The following is a 23588-nucleotide window of genomic DNA, read 5'->3' as shown; positions in this document are numbered from 1 at the left end:
CCACTCTGGGGAGGGTGTGTGGGCCCCTTCTGGGCTGGCAAGGTGAGCCAGGCAGCTGCCGGCACAAGAGCCCCACCAGGATCCAAGACAGGGTATGCTTCAGGCCTTTTCAGAGATTGAGGAAGGGCTAACAGTCTAGAGTTGTGGTGAGAAAGCAGAGTAGAACCAACAGAAAGAAATGAAGACTTATGGAAAGTTGTGCCAGATGCCAAAAAAGATCAGATGGTATTTCAAATGTTGAAAATCCATTCAATCTTCTATATTCAACATCCAATCACGTTTATGATTTGCCTCAACTTTGGAGTAGAAGGCAACAAGCACTATTGAGTACCTCTATATCCAAAGTACTATCCTAAGTATAATAGGGTTATATTGTTTTTATTTTTTTAATGAGAATTCCAAATTGGATAAGAAAACAGGTATATATATATATATATATATAAACAGGTATATATATAAAATCATTTCACTGTAGGATAAAATATGATACATTATATAACAAATGTTCAAAAGATTTTACAAATATGGAAAAGGGAGCATTAAATTCTACTGGGAGAATCTATGAGGAAGGAGTGTGATTTCAGCTGAGACATGAAGAATGTGTTGGACTTTGGCAGTCATAGTATGAGAAGGCATTCTAAGTAAAGAAGACAGGTTGAGAAATGGCTTAGCATCTGTTGGCTGAAGGTGACATTTGGGAAATGGTGAGTGGATGATTGTGACTGAAGTCGGGTATATTGAGGCATATCCTGAGAATTAAGCATGAAAAGAAAAAGTAGTGCCAAATTGTAAAGTGCTTTAAATGCCAGGCTGAGGAGTTTGGTGATCTCAATCAATCGAGTCAATTGACTCTGAAATAATAGATTGCTACAGATGCAGTTACTAGATAAAGGTTACCCCTCAGCTCCACTGCCACCATATAGGTCAGAGGGGTCTGAGGGTGAGTTCTGCTATACCTCAGAAAACAAATCAATCAACTCCTCCTCCCACTGCTTCTTTAAGGACCTAACAGTGGGTCAACCCACGGCTGGACCTAAGCCCTACTCTCCGGAGATGGAACATGACTCTGAATGGCCTCCTTGAAGGAGATACAGGCTGCATTCCTGAGCATTCCTGTAATAGCCATTGATTTGGTCTCACTCAATCCTGGAGGAATCCAAACCAGCCCAGTGCCACCTAGACTTTCTCAGCTGAGACTCTTCTTTCAGTAATAAAACAATTTTCTTCAATGTTCATTGCTCACTTCTGTAAATTTCCTCTCCTAGACCATACGTAACACCTCCATCTCTCTGCACTCCTTCTATGTATTAAATTGTCATATCTGCTTTCCCTGCTATAATGCTGTAGTTTCTACTTCTAAGCACACTCATCTCTCAGTAACAGCAATATTTTTCTGGTACTTGCCTCTTTGCCAGAGAGTTAGGAATACCCTTGCAAGTGGTAACCAAGAAGACATTCCTAAAGTATACATCATTTGTCAGAGTTTAGAACCTTGAGAAATTCTGTTCAGATTCTAAGAGTGAGAAAATTCAGATATCACAGAGGGGATATCAGAGATGCTAGAGCACCAGGCCTCAAGATTTGACAGGAAATCTGTAAGACTCAGCTATCTCTTAGATCTCTGTGCACTCCCTGCATCTAAGAAGGTGACATGAGCAATAGAAACTGTATGCCTACATATATGCCTATGTAACAAACCTGCATATTCTGCACATGTATCAGAACTTAGAGTAGAATTTTTTAAAAAAACCTAAGACCTGAAACTATAAAAATTCTAGAAGATAACGTTGGAGAAACCCTTCTAGACATTGGAATAGGCAAGGATTTCATAACCAAGAACCCAAAAGCAAATGCAATAAAAACAAAGACAAATAGCTGGGACCCAATTAAACCAAAGAGCTTTTGCATGGAAAAGGAACAGTCAGCAGAGTGAACAGACAAACCACTGAATGGGAGAAAAATCAACAGACAACCCACAGAGTGGGAGATAATCTTCACAATCTGTGTATCTGATAAAGGACTAATATCCAGAATCTACAATGAACTCAAATAAATCAGTAAGAAAAAAACAAACAATCCCATCAAAAAGTGTGCTAAGGACATGAACAAACAATTTTCAAAAGAAGATATACAAATGGACAACAAACATATGAAAAAATGCTCAACATCACTAATGATCAGGGAAATGCAAATCGAAACCACAATGAGATACCACCTTACTTCTGCAAGAATGGCCATAATAAAAAAATAAAAAAACAGTAGATGTTGGCATGGATGCAGTGATCAGGGATCACTTCTACACTCTTGGTGGGAATGTAAACTAGTACAGCCACTATGGAAAACAATGTGGAGATTCCTTAAAGAACTAAAAGTAGAACTACCATTTGATCTAGCAGCCCCACGAGTGGGTGTCTACCCAGAGGAAAAGCAATCATGATTAGAGAAAGATACTTGAACATGCATGTTTACAACAGCACAATTCACGTTTGCAAAATCATGGAACCAACCCAAATGCCCATTAATCAATGAGTGGATAAAGAAACTGAGATATATATGTGTGTGTGTGTGTGTGTGTATACACACATATATATATACATGTGAGCCAAACAGCTCACAATTTCCCAGGAAGCTAGAGCTTCCTGGGAATAAGATTATTTCTTCAAAAGGCCTTCTCTCCTTAGGTGAAAAGCTTTTTAGTATGCATGCCACAAACAAACCCCATTCTCCACTTGGGTCTAGTGAAACCTGCAGAGCTACTCATACTAATGCAGAAGCCTAAAGACATTAGAAGAAATTCATGTTCAACTCTGTAGAAATGATGCTTGTTGTTTGACATAAAACTTTCAAAAAACATTTTTCCATCTATTCTGTCATTGTCATAAAAATATTACTTTAATAAAGCTCTTTACCCCAGAGATATAAAATATAAGGCAAAAAATGAATTTGATTTTATAAAATTAAGGATTTTGCTCAACAAAAGATGTCATGGTCAAAGTTAACAGAGTCATGACAAAAATTGAAAAGATATTTGCAATATCTAAAACTGACAGGAGACTCCAGCAATCAACATGAAAAAGACAGGAATCCCAATAGAGAATAGGCAAAGAAAACAGTTAATTTACAGAAGATGCATCATGAAAAGTCAGTATCTAAAGAGAAACATTAGTAAAAACATGTAAATTAAAGCAATAATGGGAGATCACTTTCTACCCATAAGACAAGCAAAAAGCAGAGAGCTGGATAATACCATGCTGGCAGAAACACAGGGATGGAGGAGCCCTCATCACTGCTTGGGGGAAGGCAGACTGGAAAGCCATTCCGATAAGGAATTGGCTGCAGTTGATTAAAATAACTGTATAATTTTGCCCTTATAATCTATTAATTTTAATCCTGGATATATATGCCCTCCAAAATTATCATACACCTCTGTAAGGGGATAAGTACCAGGATATTTGCCACAACACCACTTTTGGAGCAGGAAATCAAAGGCAATCCAAGTGTCCAACACTGAGGAGTAAATAGATAGAATAAAATGTACGCACCCCATAGTAGACTATGCACAGAGGAAAAAATATATATAATATTAGTAGGAAGAAGATCTGTGTCACAGTACAATGTAAATTTAAAAATAATGCACACAAAATACGACACACATTTTACAAAATATAAAAGCAAACGGATCACACCAAACATGAACTTGGTCACATATGGAAAAGTGGGTAAAATAGGAATATGAAATCGGGATGAAAATGAACAAACAACATTAAAAAGTTCCTTGTTCTCATAAAAAGAGCTAGTATAAAGAACTCTGTATGCTTGGAATTTTTACAAGAGAACATTCTGAAAATCTAGTCAAAAAGGGCAGTGAGATGGAAGGAAATAGAGCAGTCTTGTTTCTTTTAATTCAATGACTTTAAGGTTGTTGACTATAATACAAATCAAGTCAGAACTGGTAAGCTTTGACATCCTTGATGTTTCTGAAAACCACAGTAAAAAAGAGCCTTTTCTTGCCATTTTCTCATTTACTCAAACATTATTAAGTGTCCCTTACTTGTCTTCAGGTTTATGTGGGAGGCTCCTCTTTAGGCTCCTACCTCGTGAAACCTCAGCACCGACAGAGAAGTCCAAGAGCTGCCTGGACCCCCCTTCTACTTCAAGGCTAATAACGTGGGCCTGCGACTTATGTTCAAAGTAGAAATCTGAGGAGTAAGCTCCGCAAACAGCTTCCCTTCTCCCTGCTTCTTCCCAGCACAGTTCAGCATTATGTATCTCCTGTGATGTTCTTAGAAATACTCTGAGTATCTGCTGATTTCTTAAACACAGCAGAATTTTTTCCCCCATGGTGCTGAAATAACATGTGCTAGGAAACTGGAGAATGAGGAAGCCACTTCTTTTTCAGCCATTCTTTTCTCCCTTCCCTAAACTCATCCTAGATGAAGAAAACATAGTTTGAAAAAGCAGATGTATGTCAGGATCAAGCAGGAGGGAAGAGCCTTTCTCTCCTTTCTGCATCCCAGAGAGCTCCTGAGCCTAAAGAACTATGAAAAAGGAAAGAAGAAAAGACAGCAGGGTATTATCCCACCCCAAAGGCTATCTACTCTGTAGTAAACTTTTGCCTATTTAATCGTTTAGGAAACTTTAAACTCAGGAAAGAAAATTCCATTTATACTTAAATCTTCTCAGTAAGCACTACTCAGTCATCCCTATTTAACGGAGTTCGTTATCTGGTGTTCAGTTCTATGTGGGATTCCTCTTTCCATCGAGAAACAGAAATTGAGTGTAGTAATTAGAATTGAGAGCTAAGTTAAGAAATGTAGATGTAGGCTGAAAGTGAAATATTTTATTGTGCTGGTCAGTAGTACATGAATTATTCAATAAGTAAAACATAAATATCATATAGGCTAGCAAAAAAAGAGAGCACATGTAAGATTAATTTTAGAAATGGATATTTTAGGCCAAATTCAAACCTCTTCTTAATTTCCTCAATAGAAAATTAGTTCTCTATATGAATTTCATTCCTGATAAATTATGTTTTGTGCGCTGCACAAGATTTCCAATGATATGTATTTTATAATCTTGGGTAGGAAACTGAAGGACTTAGAGGCACAGGTAAAGTTCCCCTCTCTTCTAGTTTCAAGTCATGGCTTTGGAAGAAAAAGATATAAGTCAGAAATGAAAGGCTAAGCTAAAAATATAGTCATAAGATGAGGATTTGGTCGTCTGGACCTGACCTATTAGAACGAGGGTCTCAAGATCAGATTCCTCAGAAACCTCTATATTGAGAGGGCAAGAGGAGAAAAAGAAGTCACAGAGAAGGAGCCCCAAGAGATATGCAAGAAGAGTTAAGAGAGTATATCATCTCAGGTGTCAAGGCATTGCAAAGAGTAGGAAGTCAAAGGGGGCAGACAGGCCTTAGGGAATGAAAAATTAGAAAATTACACTGAATTCAACAGCTTGGGGGTCACTTTAAGAGAGTAGCCTCTGTAGAGTAAGACACAAGAGCTGAAGGGATGGAGGATAACGTGCAGAGTGGGAAGCTAGTGATTTATGAGTGTTGATACTGTAATTTCACCTCTCAGGAGGTAGAAGAGACAATGATGATGATAGTGAGAGTAACCACCATTTAGTGGGTACTTGCTGTGGACCAATAACTGTGCTAATTGTTTTATGCTTATTATATACTCATTAATTCAATAAATATTTATTAAGGACCCCTGCCTCCAACAATATCCCAAATTCATCCATTTTTCATCATGCCCACTGTGGTCACACAAGTCTAAATTCCTTCTTTTGCAGTAGTTGAAATTTTCAGTTACAACTTCTGCAAAAGCCTCCATTGCCTCTACCCCACTCTCTCAGTGCATTATCTACAACAGCAGCCAAAGTGTTTAAAGTAAATTAGATCAAATCAAAACCCCTCCAATGACTTAATTTCATTTACATAAAACCCAAACTTCTTCAAAGTCCTGTGTGCTCTGACCCCCACTTTTCTCTCCAACACCATCTCTTACTCGTCTCTTTTTTCCCCAATGCTCTCACCACACTGGCCTTTTTGTCACTTCTTGAACATACCAAATTTATTCCTGCAGATAAAATATTTAGAAGTCAGGGTAAATAAGCAGAGACAGATGGCATGAATGGTACTAAGAAGGCCACAATCCAGAATGATTTCAAGATTTTTTTGACATTCCTTTCCCTAAGGTGGTATTGAAATGTGATGCATAAGATGTCGGCTTCTGACACTGGTTAATCTGGATTCAAATTCTGGCTCTACTACTCATTGGCCATCTGATGTTGGTAACCTACTTAACCTCTCTAAGCCTCAGTTTGAAATAACAAAACCTCTATAAAGAAAACAATGGGAGGTGCCTGTGATGTTACTAAGAATATTAAGTTAGAGAATGTAAATAAAACATTTTGCATATATGCCTTGCTATAAATATTAGCAATAGCATATTTAATGTTATTTAGCCTGAATAATACACTTAATAAATACTGAGCGCAGTTCTGCACTCTATGCTAAACTCTGGGAAAAGGACATTTGCCCTTATGGAGCTTATAGTTTGTATTTTTTAAGGGGGAGGGATTTTTAAATAGTATATGCAATAGAAAAGGAGAAATAAGTTCATGATCAGTTCTCTGATGAAGATGCTATAATGTTCACAGATATTAGAGAAAAAACTGAACTCAGTTTGATTTATCAAGAAACACAATCAATTTTCAAAGGGCAGAAAATTAAGTGAGAAGTTTACTTGATGTTCAAAACCCAATTATCCCTTGAAGACTGCTATGTGACAGGCGCACAGTGCAGAGATGACCAAGAAAAAAGGAGCTCTACTTAAGCAGTTCAAAACATAAGGAGAAAAATCAAAAAATAGTTGCAAAGCAATGTGTCCAGCCAGTGCCATAACAGAGGAAACAAAGGGTAGTATAGGAACCCTGAGGAAGGAGCTTGAGCTGAGTCTTGAAGGACACAGAAGGGCTTCATCAAGTGAGCAAGGCGAGTGGGTTCCCAGCAAAGGGACATATGGTGAGAGTTTGACAAACTGATACTTACAGATGAAGATTAAAATATTTAACAGCCATTATGCAGTGGGTGCCAACTGACACTTGCATTCAATAGCCAATACAGTTGCTCCAATACTGTTACACAAATATGAGCCACGTGCTTGGAGTTGATGGGGCTGCTGGGAAGAGCCACCCTCAGTTGTTTGAGCTTTCCAAAGCTAAGTCTCAGACATCTAAGAGATGAGCCCATCCCTACTACTTCCTCTATGAATTCCTAATCCACAGAATCAGTCAGCACACACACACACACACACACACACACACACACACACACAGTGCAGTTTTATGCCACCAGCTTTAGGGTAGTTTGCTATGCAGCAACTATAACTGAAATACACCACATAACAGACTGGAACACTGTAGAATAACACAACAAAATGGACAGTCCTCAACATAATCTAAGAACACCAGGCAGATTTTAAGCTGGGGAGAGGGTAGGATGAGCTGAGAATATGAATTTTTTTAAGGAACATATGATGAGAAATGAGAAATTACATTTCCCCATGTTAAGAACAATATGGATCAATTATGAGGTTAATGGCATGCCAATAAAGGGACGAGGAATTAGAAAATGAAAAGTGCACCTTGAAAAAAGAATTATTGCATAAAAAGGAGAAACAGTATGAGGGAAAAGAGCTAAATGACTCAAAAGATATCATAGTGTTTTTGAACTCTGCCGGCAGCTTCTAATCTTGTGAAGACTAACTTTCTAGTTAATATCTGTGCAACTTAAGTGATGAAACTCAGTTAAACTGGTCTATTTTTGATAATGTGTTTACAATGATTTTTTAAATCGAGCAACTCTCTACTACGTAAGGTAAATCAGAATCAAATTTTATTTTATTAAAGGAAGACTCCTACGATTCTAGTGGCAAATATTTTGAGGCTTGTCAAAATTATGCTGGCATCAGCACACTTCCAATGAACAATAAAAGAAAAAGGTGTTGGAAAAGAAAGCTTATAATCTACTCATGATGGAAAGATTTTTTGAAATTTTTTTCACAGTGGCCTTCTTGAACAGTAGAGAAGAACATTCTAGCACCCGAAGCTCCTCTATGTGACAATATTTTCTATGTCTATTTGCTAGCTAAAGGACAGTCTAGGGGTAAAATTCTTCATTATTGCTTTGAACCAACTAAAAGTTTCACATTTTGTGAGTTTAATAGGATTGAGAAAATGTCCAAAAATAGGTGTTTATATTTCCAGCATTGCTTATTTCCCCATAAAATGATAGAATAGATTCTTAGCTCAGCCACAATACAGCTTTCCATCTCCCTCTCACTATGACTTGAAAAACTCAATTATCTCAATGTCTGATATGGTCTGGGTCAGTTCTGTAATTATAGCTAAACTCAAAGTTCTAGCAGGTTCTGCAAACAAACACTGATAAATCTAAGGGTAAGGTTAAAGCTTTATTTCTTACTTTAAAAAAATATATATCCACTATTTGGCTGCTGGAAGACCAAAAAAATGGCAAAGACAGGGATTTAAATGACCATACTATAGCCACAAAAATTAAAAACAATTATTTTAATGACATGGTACCCCTGTTCCAGAGTCCACTGATTCTTGTAACTCTTATGTAGCACCAAAATCTATTCTATTCATTAACTTTTTCAGGAAGCTGCTCTCATTCAATTAGGGCTACCAAATAAAATACAAACATTGCATGGGACCTACTTATACTAAAAAATTATTCGTTCTTTATCTGAAATTCTTACATAAATATGCATCCTGTATTTTTGTTTTCTTGGTCCAGCAAGTGCATGGACTAATACTGGAAGGGCTCTTGTCCTTTCCCATGAACCCTCCCCTCCCTCCTGGGGATATCTAGGATTTTGACACTAATCTTATTACCACAGAGCTATACTAGAAGTTCAAACAAGCACAGTCTATGTTACACATATATAAAACCTTCAGTGTCCAGGTTTCATAGAGACCGGGATGTTTCCGGAGCTGTCTAGGTGTTCAACTCCTCCCTCCCCACCCGCCCACACAGACACAGAGATAATAAGCTAATGTTCACCTCATTTTCCCCTCCAACAAGACAGAGTAGATCTTGCAAACAGGAAGAAAAGCCTCTCCTCTATGTCCCAGCACAAGGGCCCTCCTGTGAGCACCGTCTGCTTTATTGGTTGCTTCCCCTTGATAGGCAACGTCATTGTATCATCGAACATCCACATAAATAGACTCATGTTTATTCTGTAATTAAAAGGGAACAGTTTGGGTTACTGGAACAAGTCTCTCCTTGTTGCAATTTTTTGCACACCAGCTGGAGAAGATCTCTGATCTACACTGATCTACACTGGGTCATTTTTCTCCCACTTAGTCCACCAAATCCCCAGCTCAGGCCCACCCCATTGATTAGTACCGTCCTGTATGATACTCTTGTTGCAGTTAGAAGGAATTAACGGTCCTCTAGTCTAAACCCCGTGTTTGACAAACAGGACTCTTGAAGTCCAGAGAGGTGATGTAACACATGGCAACCACAGAGATATTTAGCAGCCTGTACTGGACAAGGCCCCGGGTCTTCCAGCCATTCAGCGTCCTTTCCGGCACCACCTTGTGCCTCCCTCAACAACATACCTTTATCTAAAGCAGAGCTGACAAAGTAGAATCCGAGGAAAACAATTCTTGCTAGGCAGTATTATAGGAAATTGCTTTATAAAACAGACTATTAATTTGATCACTTATAACAAATGACCATGTCCCTTGTGGAATAAATAATAACTCCTTTCTAGAGCAGGGTTAGCAAACTTTTTCCATAAAGAGCCACACACAATCTGTGTGTTTCACTCAAATCTCCTTTTAGGAGAATATAGCTTAAGAGGCTCCAACTGCCACATTTTTCAGTCCACCAGGGGGCATCATTTGCCCCATAACCACATTCTCCTAGGGCTGTTCTCAGCCCATAACTGAATATGGTGGGGGTACTACAGTGGGCCATTTCTGTCTAACATGAGATTACTCTAAAGCAAAGGTTGGAAACTTTTCTATAAAGGTCCAAATACTTAATATTTATATTTTTCCATCCACATGTTCTCTGTTGCAACACTTTAACTCTGCCAGTTAAGCACGAAAGCAGTCATAACCAATATGTATATGAATAGACATGACTGCATCTCAATAAAACTTTAATTACAAAATCAGGTAGCAGGCCAGATTTGTCCCATGGACCAAATAATTTGCCAACCTTAGCTTGAAAGAGCTCAGGGACTACCCCTTGACCTGACAGAACATTTCTCAAAACTATGCATGATCTGAGGCTCTTCCTACTCAGTCTCTCCCTCCGTCTCTCCTTTCACTTCTCTCAGACCTGTCCACTCCTGCTCTCTACCTACTCCTCCTCCTTTCAGTTCTTATTCTTCACAGGTATTTCACTCAATAAAGTCTCTTGCATATATCATTCCATGTTGGTATCTGCTACTTTGAAGACGCAACTGGCATTCCTTGTATTTATTTTAAATGTGATTGGCTGCCAGTAGATTCTGTGTAACTAAGTTAGGAATAAAATGAGACACAAAGTAAAAATTGCTGCATTGGTCCCATTCAAGAAAAAAAAGGTAACTAAAAATAAAATAGTATATATAAGTTAAACATACTATAAGGTGGGAAAAAGGGAGAGAGTATAATGTAATAGAAATTATAAAGGACTGCCCTCAAAAGATCTGGAACAAGCTCTTGCTTTGCCATTTTCTAGCCCTATGGCCTTCACTCTTTAAACTCATCTCAGAAATGGCTTCATCCCACATTGCCTGCCTCACAGGATTGTCAAAAGCAAATCACTAGCATTCAAGTCATCACCTGTGTTTGTTATCACATTTGAATCGCTGCACCTCTTTTTATCCCTAGTTAAAGCCACATCATTTCATTGACGAGTTGAATTTTTTATTTTATAGGAAATACAAGGTTATCCCCTGCAGAGGTGTAACAAAGCCTACGCACACTTCAAATAAGTTATCCTGGCCGGCCATTGGCCTTAGTTGGAATATGATGATAATGCAGCCAATGTTGCAAACTTGATCCCATCACTGACCAATTCACTTTGAACTGAGGACAAACAAGGCATGTCTCACCTGTGTCAATAGGCCTGCTTCCAAAAGGAACAGATAAACCATCACCATTTACAGAAATAAATACTCAAATTTCATCTTTATTTCTACACTGAACTAATAATGCCTCTTTTAATCTACCAGACTCAAACCAAAAATTTCTCAATGGCCCTTCCAGACTGAAATGGACTGGTATGAGTTACCCTTGATATGAAAGGAGGCAAGAGAAATAACTGAAAATATCCTCAAGTTTGGGTTTATTAGAGAGAGAGGTACAGAAGACAACAACCAGATTCATTCTGTACCTGTGTGATTTTCAACAGTCAACATTAGTGTATTGGTGCAGGATATGTAAGATAACTCGTCTGTCAAGAGATTGGAGTAACAATAACAGACTCAAGGACTCAAAGTGTAGAAAGAATCATAAGAAAGGAGAAAGGTAAAAGGCAAGAAAAGGCTTTCAAGAATACATACTAAATTGTGAGAAATAAATGTAAATATATAAATCAGTCACAAAGTTTACTTATCATTTATTCAAAAATATTAAGCACCTACTGTGTGCTAGCCACTGCTCAAGATACAGAGATGTTGGGGTGACCAAGATAGGCAAGAGTCTGCTTACATTTTATCACGAGAAGACAGCCCAAAAAAGCAACCCATACTTAATTATTACTTTTAGAGGTTGATAACAGCTAAGAAAATAAACCCAAGTAAAATAAGGCAGAGAGAGGAAAGGCTGATTTGGATAATGTGATTGGGAAGGTCTCCCAGAAGAAGTCACTTTTAACCTAGAAGCAAATGAAGAGAAGATGACAGCCACAGGACGCCTGGGGAAAGGGGTTTGTATATAAAAGAAATTGTAAGTGCAAAGGCCCTGAGGCAGGGACAAGCCCAGGAACAGAAAGAAGGCCTGTCTGCCTCGAGCTTAGTGAACCAAAAAAGTAGTGCGAAATAAAGTCACAGAGGTAGGCAGTGGCCAGATCAGGCTTTTGAGGTCATGATAACGAGCTCAGATTATTCCAAGTGAAATGGGAAACCATTGGAGACTTTTATCGTCAGATTAATAGATGGAGATAAGCAGATCCACCAAAATGACTCCTTAAAGGTATAGATGTTGCCTTGCTTACTCCTCCATCCCCTTGATAACTAGTCAGTGCTTAAAACACATGGTGCGTTCTCATTAACGCACATTGCATTGAATTGAGAAAAACAATTTGTGTCCATCTTTCACTGATCCTTATGAGCCCCATAAGGGATATAATTTAAAAAATAATAATAATTCCAGTGATGAGAAAAATATCTGGTATTGTAATTTTCAGAAATACTTGTGAATGAATGAATGAATGAACCAGATACTGAAATTGGAGAGTGGAAGACACAGTTGCTAGACTGATTTCATCCTGGGGAGAGAAGTTACTTTCAGGACCCACTATAGCTAAGGAACAATTTTGAAAGAGAAAGGGAGCCGCTGTAAATCATATTAGGACAACAGGTGTGAAGTGGGACTATCTTGAGCACTCCAGAACATATGGTCACCCTGAATACAGTTTTTATTAAATCTCCCCAAATCATCAACACTATCCACAGCTCCAGACTTGCAAGAAAAGTCTGATGATTATTTTCTTAACTTACTTTGTTTTCAAACCAAGCTAACAAGAAGAACATTAATGTTAGAGATTAACATGTAGATAAAACAGGTAGATTCTTCTCACTTCTTCCATGGAGATAGCAATGTGCTATTTTTCCCCCAAACTATTGTTTATTGATATATTAACCCAATCACAAAGTCAAGAATCATGGCATACTGTTCATAAAGTTATTTCACAATTGTTAATGCCTTTGAAATCAAGCCACCAGTCTAGTTGTTTTTATTTTCTCCTTTTAAGCCTCTGATCTCTCATTTTCAGGCAATACATTGTGGTTTATGGTTGGTTGGTTGGTTGGTTGGTTGGTTTGCATTCCCTTTGATGAAGGCAGTGGTATAATATAGCACTTTATTATACTTTGCTTTCAAACATGAGTGATTTTCCCACTGTTTTGTCAGTTTTGGGAATGAGAAAATAGGTTTTGTCTAAACAAGTTCTCTAATAGTTATCCTGGTAGGCAGGATCCCTAGAATCATATTTATTTGCTTAAGTTTACTTCTCAGCTAAATTGCCAGAAAGCCTTGGCTTGTCAGAACAGGGCCTGAGTGAAAGGAAAGCTATGAAAGGGAAAACTAAAATGATAGGTTGAAGTTTCCTATTTGAGTTTGCAGTTTCCTCTATATTATTCTAAAGACTGGCATGGATCAGGGTGCAGCTTGAGGAATGGGAGATGCTAGAGAGTATGCCTACCTGGCGCAGCCTCTCAGAAGCTTGTTAACTTGAATTCCAATGCTGTAAGTTCAGCTTCACAAAGTAATGTGACTACCGAGGAATGTGGGGTTTCCCAAAGGAGCTGGGAAAAGGCCACAGTTGTCCTCTAGTTACACACAGCAGGAGACACCTGTTAATTCTCTGTGTCAGTTCTGTAGAAATGGAAACCAATCATGTCCTGAAAGTGACCCCATCATTTCTACCCTAAGCATGACAAGATTCGTTCTGTTTGGGGACATTTGCAATAGCTGATTCCTCTACCTGAAACATCTTCCCCCAAATCTTCATGTGGCTGACTCCCTTTCTCCATTCAGGTCAGATTTTATCTCCATTGAGCAGCCTTTCCCAACATTATTCCCACTCATTACCCTGTTTTTTTTTTTTGTTAGTAGCACATGTGTCTGTTCCCTTACATGTCTATGCATGAACCCCATGTTCTCTTCACCTTGCCCCAAACATTCACACACTCCCAACTTAGCTCTCCAAAGCAGGAAACTTATCTGTTTTGTTCACTCTTATAACCCTAATGTCTGGAGCACTGCCTGGCACAGGGTTGTGCACAGTAAAACTTAGATAAATGATAAATGAATAAATGTATGTCCTTCAGGGTCAACGTACTGAGACCTTCTCCAATAGGTATCCCAGGTCCCTTCTTACTAGAGGACCTGCTAGCTGCTACAATCACTCTGGCACTGAAGCACTAACTATCTTGAATTATGACCTACCTAGTTTCATATGTCCTTGTCCTATCTTTAAATAGCTAGCTAACTCATGGGCAACTCAAGACCACATGCTGTGTCTGGCCTTCCAATGTCACATTATGTTTGGGTGCTGAAGTAACTACTTCCCTTTCTATATTGTGTTTCATGTACACCCAAACCACTTCTGATTCAACTATGTACACTTGCATCCAGCAATAGAGCTAACCAGGTTAGAGTGCTAACTATATGTCTGTTGAACCACACTTATATTCCTTTAATCACTTGTGCAGTGTATGGTTTAAATATCTGTTCCCTCCAAAATGTATGTTGAAATCTAATTGCCATCTTAACAGTATTAAGAGGTGGGGTCTTTTAGAGATGAGTTGGCCATTGAGGGCTCCACACTCGTCAGTGTGATTCATGCTGTTATGAATGGCAAGTCCAGACCCTTTGCCCTTCTACCTTCTTTTTTTTTTTAGAGAGAGAGCCTTGCTCTATTGCTGAGGCTAGAGTACAGTGGCACAATCTCAGCTCACTGCAACCTCTGCCTCCCAGGTTCAAGTGATTCTTCTGTCTCAGCCTCCCAAGTAGCTGGGACTACAGGTGCACACCACTACACCTAATTTTTGTATTTTTAGTAGAGATGGGGTTTCTCGGGGCTAGTCTTGGACTCCTGACCTCAGGTAATCTGCCCACTTTGGCCTCCCTTCTTTGGATTACAGGCATATAAGTGCTGAGATTACAGGCATTAGCCACTGCACCCGGACTGCCCTTCCACCTTCTGCCAGGTGATGACACAGCAAGAAGGACCTCACAGATGCTAGCACCTTGATCTTGGACTTCTCAGCCTCCAGAACTGTGAGAAAATAAATTTCTCTTCATTATAAATTACTCAGTCTCAGGTATTTTGTGATAGCAGCACAAAATGGACTGAAACACTCAGCATGGTTGATAGTAATGCTTCTGAAAGAAATATTCTTATCGCACTCCAAAATAATCCATTGTCTTCTAATTGAGAAAATCAAGAAGAGGTATTATACAATAAGAAAGCAAAGAAATGGTATTTTCCTTGAGAAGCTCTAAAGTTAAATATGAGTCTAATAAAACCGGTCTTTAATGGCATTCATTTATTCAGGATCGATTAAAGTCCTTTATTCTCTCATAGATAACAAAAGCAAGTAAAATTTTCTCATCTGGCAGGCTGTCTGTCATAGGCCCCTTGCAGTCCCACATCCAATTGCGATGTGTGCTTACCAAGAGTATAATATATTTGTTCCCAAATCCTTTTTTTGCCAGTTATTATTATAATGGAACAATTTAATTAAACATTTGGTAAATTTATAAAATATGAATGAGAAAAAAAGAATTTTATTTACATAAAAGATTAAGAACACTCAATAAATATCTTTTAAAATCTCTGTTCAATTTAATCCAGTGAGATAATTATAAATAATCAAGGAAATTTTGTAAGAGTCTAGAATTCTGCCCTCAAACTGTTTCACAAATGTCTTTAAGTTCTCCAATTGAAAGAAATTGGAACTGGAAATTACAGGACATGTATTTTGGGTATGGGTGTTTCAAAAAAATAAAACTATACTAAATAGCCTTAACCCTGCATCAAAAGATGGCAGGTGAATATTCATGCATATGGTGATCAAATAAAATATTTAAGATATGTGCATGTCATTTTCTGGTATCCTCCACATTAACAGGCTTTTTGATCATTTTCCTAACTAGCAGTACTAAACACAGTTTACATTAATATTTTTTGATTATATGCAACAGGGATCAACTCTGTCCACTTAAGTCCAAAAAAATGAATTGATTGGAAGAAAATGGATTACTCATCAAATCAAAAGAAAACCTGACAACTAGGCTTTAGAAATGACAGAAACCAGGAAATTTTCAGTGATCTGGAGAGAAGCACCTACAGAATAGTATAGTCAGAGAGACATTGAGATGATTATTCAGTCCTAGCCATTTTGTCTATATTCTAGATACAAATTTTAAGGTGAGAAACATTGCTAATCTTAAATTGCATGTATTTTTCCACCCCTTGGAATGGGAAGGTCAGATATATCGACTAAGAATCCAACTCATATTGCATGCGATGGAGAAAACTAATTATCCAAAGGTAATGGAGGTGCTAGTATTGGAAGGGGAAATGCATTCTGGGAAGACAAATACATCAAAAGTCCAGTGGTTAAACATCTATTCAATGGCAGATGAGAGGAAAGACATTCTTTAATGCGCTCCATGGTAGTTCCCCAGAATTATTTCTTTCATGCAACAAATAGTTACTGAGCAGGTTCTCTGTGCCAGGCACTGTGCTGTCAGGGATCTAATATAAAGACATAGTCCTTGCCCTCCCAGAGTTTACAAGCCAGTAGAAGAGTGTCCTGAATCAACAGACATTACGATGTAATGTGGTGGAGATGTTCAAGATAAGGAATGAAACCCCTGGGAAGAGCACTCCTAACCCAGCCTGGAGATCTCAAGGAAGGCTTCCCAGAGGAGCTAAGATGTGAACTGAACCTTGTGGCTGTTTTGGAAGGATGAGGCTATATTCCAGATGGAGGGGATACAGGAAAAGCCAAAGTAATAAATGTTATGAAATAAAATAAAGCATAGAGAGAAGATAGAGAATGCTCAGTTAATGGGGGAGAGGGCTACTTATTTCAGGTAAGGTGGTCAGGGAAAATCTCACTAAGAAAGGGATATTTGAGCTGTTGCCTAACAAGGCTGAGGAAGTGAGCCATGTAGGTATCTCTGGGAAGTGCTCTAGGTAAAAATAGCAGGAAAAGTACTGAGGTAGGATCATGCCTGGAAATTTCTACTTGGCTCTCCGTTGTCAATTCAACTCGTATAAAACTGGGCTCATTGTCTCTCCTCTATGCCATCCCACAAACTTGTTCCTCTTCCAAGGTTCCCTGGTTCCCTGGTTTAATAAATGCCACCAAAGCTAATCAATCCAGCAATCTAAGAGTGATTCTTGACTATCTCCTCTTTCTCCCTTCCATTATCTAATACTTACCAATCCTAGTTTATCTACCTTCTAAATTTCTCTCAAATCTGTTCATATCTCCCTTTGTCCACACCCTTGTCAAAGCCACCATCATTGTTCTCTTGGATGTTGCAATGGACATCATAATTACTCTCACTACCCCCTTCCAATTCACACAGCAGCCAGGATGCATTTTCAAAGATGCAGACTAGATCATGTCAATTACTTGTAAAAACAATGCAAATTAGAAACTCTAATGGCTTTTCATTGCCTATAGGATTAAATTCCAAATCTATGACATGGTTTATGAGAATATTTGGCACCTCCTGCCTTTTCAAACCCATCTCGTGCCACATCCTTCCCTGTTCACAATGGTCTACATTAAATTTACAGTCTGTCAAACATACCACATTCTGTTTCACTTTTAAGGCTGTAATGTGTTCTTCTCTGTGCCAGAACTTTCTCCTCACTTATGGCAGCACCATCACCTTCACCTAGACAAGTCTTCTTTATACTGTAAGACTTAAGCTTAAACAAGTCCTTCTGGGAGTCTCTGGTCACTCTCACTACATTCTGTATTTTTCCTCTCACAATACTCATCACATGAGGCTGTACACTACTGTACTTATGTGAACCATGTGGTAGGTTTCTGTCTTTACAGTCTTACAGGATGCTCCCTTGAGGAACAGAACCCCAGGAAACTGTTCTCTATTTTGATCATGGTTTGCAGATTCCTCCTCCTCTGCAGTTCACATCAGAAGTCCTAATTGTGACCATGGATGACCATGAAAGGAGAAGCTTCCTGATACTTGCTTCTGACACTACTTCATTACCCAGTATCCTTATGGAAGTTCAAGGAGTTCCTTTCTGTAGAGTTCAGGCAGTTTTTCAAAGTCAAACAGAGTTGGGTTGGGGTGGTAAGACAGAATAATAGTCTTTTAACTCTGCTCATTCCTGAACTCACTTGTCTGCAATGAGAAAGGCCTTGCTTCCTAGTATTTAGGAACTCTTCCACATGTATGATCCCTTGTTCCTCAACACTTTCCCTCTGTCTTCAAAATTCATAGTCCTTTCCTACTTATGCATTTCCTAACTAGTGTTTCCAACTTCTCCACCTTTCCCCCGGATGCTTCACCCCTGTCTATAGAAGTAACCAACTCTTAGGTCTCCAATCCCTTCTTGTATCCTACATACTGAATATCAATGTTCTTTCTTCTCTGCCTAGTTCTTCTGGTTCTTCAATGTAGAGGGAGATTCTGATACTGTGAATGGTGAGAAAACAATGATTGCCCCTATTGCAGCTATTTTTCCATGGAAAATCCATTATCCAACACTGTCCAAAAGATAACTTTTCTTTGGAAAATTTTCCACTTGCAGGACTTAAACTTGGACTTAAATATCACATTAAAATTTCAAGCTAAATTAACAAAAGAATAGAAACAGACTAAAATTCCAAACCAGAAGAGAGAAAAAAGTTGAATGCACAAAGTATACTTAATCATTTTTTAAAAGAAGAAAATAGAAAAGAACATAATCTTCATAACCTTAAATTTACCAGTGGATTTTTAGATATGACACCAAAAGCATAAGTAACAGAGGAAAAAAGGAAAGATAAATTGAACCTCATCAACATTAAAAAGTTTTGTATATCAAAAGATATTATCATGAAAGTAAAAACACAACCTACAGAATGAGAGAAAATATTTGCATACCATGTTTCTAATAAAGGTCTAGTACCCAGAATACACAAAGAACTCTTATAATTCAACAACAAAAAGACAAACAGCTCAATATAAAAAATGGGCAAAGGTTTTGAATGGATGTGTCTCCAAAGAAAATATACAAACGGCCAACAAGCACATGAACAGATGTTCAACATCATTTGCACTTGGGAAATGCAAAATGGAGATACCAGTTCACAGTTACTAGGTGGCTATAACTGAAAAATAAAAAATAACAAGTGGCCTTTGGGACTCCTTTTGCATCTATTGAAGTACAGAGTCAGAAAAACAAATAAATTATAACCTTATACATAGTTACTGGAAATGTAAAATAGTACAGCTGCTGTAGAAAACAGCTTGACATTTCCTCAAATGTCGAACATGGCATTACCATATTACTCAGCAATTCCACTCCTAAGGATATACCCAAAAGAATTGAAAACAGGTATGCAAGCAAATACTTGTACATGTAACTTCATAGAAGTACTATTCCCAATAATCAAACTGTAGAAATAATCCAAATGTCCACCAACAGATGAATGAATATGAAACCACCATCACAAAATTACAACTGAGAAAATTATTACAGTGAGAGAGATCTGGCCTAGCCAACTCCATCTTGTTTCCACCCTCCAAGCTGTCCTGCTGAGGACTAAACTGCCTCTGTAGGACTAACACAGTAGCCATAAGATTAGAAATTATGGTTTAGGTGTCATGCAGCTAGAGGCTACAAAATTCTGATCCTCCCCAGATTGCTCCTGGAGGGGATAACATCACTACTGTAAAACATAACATCAGTGCTAGAGATATTTTGCAGACCCTGCATTGATGGATCAGCTGGCACCACCCAGGTCAATAAACTGGCTCATCTGGTCTTGTAGTCCGCACCCAGGAAATGACTCATTGCAAGAGGATAGCTTCAACACCCTATCATTTCACCTCTGACCCAACCAGTCAGCACTACTGACTCATTGGCCCCTACCCACCAAATTGTCCTTAAAACCCCAAATCCTGAACTCTTGAGGTGGTTGATTTCAGTAATAATAAAACTCTGGTCTCCTGTGTAGCTGACTCTACATGAATTATTTCTTCTCTATTGCAGTTTCCCTGTCTTGATAAATTGACTCTGTCTAGGCAGTGGGCAAGGTGAACCCACTAGGTGGTTACAGATAAACAAAATGTAGCATATATATATACGCACATATATACACACACACTCACATGTAGTCATATATGACTATATATAGTCATATATATGTCATATATATATATATAAAAAAGAATGAAGTACTGCTACCCATTATAACATGGATGAAACTCAAAAACATGCTAAGTGAAATAAACCAGACACAAAGTCACAGATCGCATGATACCATTAAATGAAATAACTATAATAGGCCACAAAGACAAAAAGCAGATTGGTGGTTGACAGAGGCTGGGGGAAAGAGCAAGTGGAGAGTGACTGACTAATGGGTATGGAGTTTTCTTTTGGAATGACAAAATGTTTTAGAACTTACTATAGGTGGTAGTTGCACAACATTGTGAATGAAGTAAATGTCACCAAGTTGTCTAGGAGACATTGGTGAATCCTTATATACGTAAAAAAGCATTGCAAAATGTAATGTAATATGTAATCAAAGATCAGTGATAATTTTATTATTAATTGATAATTATTATTAATCTCTTGTACCATATTATACTAATGTTTGTATCTTATATTAATTCTCCTATTATTCAAAAAAAACACTTAAAATGTGAAAGCTTTAAATTAAAAATACTGCACTTCTTTCTCCCACTACTTCAAGCCTATCACCATTTACTGGGAGTCCTGAATGACCCACACTAGGAACTGCTACTCTTTTTTTTTTTTTTTTTTTTTTTTTTGAGATGGAGTCTCACTCTGTCGCCCAGGCTGGAGTGCCGTGGCCAGGTCTCAGCTCAATGCAAGCTCCGCCTCCCAGGTTTACGCCATTCTCCTGCCTCAGCCTCTGGAGTAGCTCAGACGCCCGCCACCTCGCCTGGGTAGTTTTCTGTATTTTTTTTTTTTTTAGGAGAGATGGAGTTTCACCATGTTAGCCAGGATAGTCTCGATCTCCTGACCTCGTGATCTGCCCGTCTCAGCCTCCCAAAGTACTGGGATTACAGGCTTGAGATTGCTACTCATTGAACTGTGCTATCTTTTAAGACTTAGGCCATCACTTCTCTGAGCTGACAACGGGAAGGAACTTGGGACCAAATAGCTCAAAGAATATTTTCAAACTGTTTCCCTTTAGAGAGTTCTAGATGAAATGACATTTTCTAGCTAGTAGAAATGACAGATGATTACCAGGGTTAAAACATTTAGATTCTTGCTTTCCCCAAATGCAGTTTTACTTCTGGCTTTTCCCAAATGCAATGAAAATCGAGTTGAATTAGTCTTTACACAAACTGGGAAATATAGCCTCCACCTTAATATTAAATTATATTAAAGAAAAAACTGTTAGCAGGTTTCTTTTGAGCTTTTCCATTTTACATTTATTAAATGAACTAGAGTAGTAATTTTACTTCATGGGAAATACCATAATTATGATAGAAAAAGTTGTCTGGGAAATTGGGTTAAACTTGAGCTATAAAAATCAGAACAATTTTGACTCTCAAACTCTAGATCATCAAAGCATTTCCCTACAACAGCTAAAACTTCAAAATATTTTCAAATTTGCTACCAAAAACTCAAGAAATGCTAACGGTTAAAAAATCAACATTGAAATATTTATGCTAACACATCTCTGGTTAAGATATGAAAGCAGGAGAGATGGAAAAATTCATCAAAGTGCAATTTTAAACATGATAAAAGAAAGTCAGGCTACCCAATTCTAACTAAATATAGAGAAATTAAACTCACCTCGTTTTGTACCTATTTTTAGAGCAAAGAGACCTTGCTAGATGGGAAAAAAAAAAAAAGTATGTCTAACACTATTTTTTTTTTATTACAGTTTAAGTTATGGGATACACATGCAAGAACATGCAGGTTTGTTACATAGGTATACACATGCCATGGTGGTTTGCTGCACCCATTAACTCATCACCTACATTAGGTATTTCTCCTAATGCTATCCCTTCCGTAGCCCCCCACCCCCCAACAGGCCCCTGTGTGTGATGTTCCCCTCCCTGTGTCCATGTGTTCTCATTGTTCAACTCCCACTTATGAGTGAGAATATAGGGTGTTTTGTTTTCTGTTCCTGTGCAGGAAACTCACACAGTTTGCTGAGAAAGATGGTTTCCAGCTTCATCCATGTCCCTGCAAAGGACATGAACTCATCCTTTTTTTGGCTGCATAGTGTATATGTGCCACATTTTCTTTATCCAGTCTATCATTGATGGCCATTTGCATTGGTTCCAAGTCCTTGCTATTGTGAACAGTACTGCAATAAACACATGTGTGCATGTGTCTTTATAGTAGAATGATTTATAATCTTTTGGGTATATACCCAGTAATGGGATTGCTGGGTCAAATGGTATTTCTGGTTCTAGATCCTTGAGGAATTACCACACTGTCTTGCACAATGGTTGAACTAGTTTACACTCCCACCAACAGTGTAAAAGCATTCCTGTTGCTCCACATCCTCTCCAGCATCTGATGTTTCCAGACTTTTTAATGGAGTTGTTTTTTTCTTGTAAATTTGTTTAAGTTCCTTGTAGATTCTGGACATTAGCCCTTTGTCACATGGATAAATTGCCAAAATTTTCTCTCATTCTGTAAGTTGCCTGATCACTCTGATGATAGTTACTTTTGCTGTGCAGAAGCTCTTTAGTTTAATTGGATCCCATTTGTCAACTTTGGCTTTTGTTGCCATTGCTTTTGGTGTTTTGGTCATGAAGTCTTTGCCCATGCCTATGTCCTGAATGGTATTGCCTAGGTTTTCTTCTAGGGTTTTTAGGGTTTTAGATCTTAGGTTTAAGTCTTTAATCCATCTTGAGTTAATTTTTGTATAAGGTGTAAGGAAGGGGTCCAGTTTCAGTTTTCTGCATATGGCTAGCCAGTATTCCTAACACCATTTATTAAATAGGGAATCCTTTCCTCGTTGCTTGTTTTTGTCAGGTTTGTCAAAGATCAGATGGTTGTAGATGTGTGGTGTTATTTTTGAGGTCTCTTTTCTGTTCCATTGGTCTATGTATCTATTTGGTACCAGTACCATGGTGTTTTGGTTACTGTAGCCTTGTAGTATAGTTCAAAGTCAGGTAGTATGATGCCTCCAGCTTTGTTCTTTTTGCTTAGGATTGTCTTGGCTATACGGGCCCTTTTTTTGGTTCCATATGAAATTTAAAGTAGTTTTTTCTAATTCTGTGAAGAAAGTCAATGGTAGCTTGATGAGGATGGCACTGAATCTATAAATTACTTTGGGCAGTATGGCCACTTTCACAATATTGATTCTTCCTATCCATGAGCATGGAATGTTTATCCATTTGTTTGTGTCCTCTCTTACTTCCTTGAGTAGTGGTTTGTAGTTCTCCTTGAAGAGGTCCTTCACATCCCTTGTAAGTTGGATTCCTAGGTATTTTATTCTCTTTGAAGCAATTGTGAATGGGAGTTCACTCATGATTTGGCTCTCTGTTTGTCTGTTATTGGTGTATAGGAATGCTTGTGATTTTTGCACATTGATTTTGTATCCTGAGACTTTGCTGAAGTTGCTTATCAGCTTAAGGAT

This window comes from Rhinopithecus bieti, unplaced genomic scaffold (assembly GCF_001698545.2).
Source record: "Rhinopithecus bieti isolate Rb0 unplaced genomic scaffold, ASM169854v2 scaffold_7604, whole genome shotgun sequence".
Classification (NCBI taxonomy): Eukaryota; Metazoa; Chordata; class Mammalia; order Primates; family Cercopithecidae; genus Rhinopithecus; species Rhinopithecus bieti.
Note: the sequence above shows the minus strand (reverse complement) of the source record.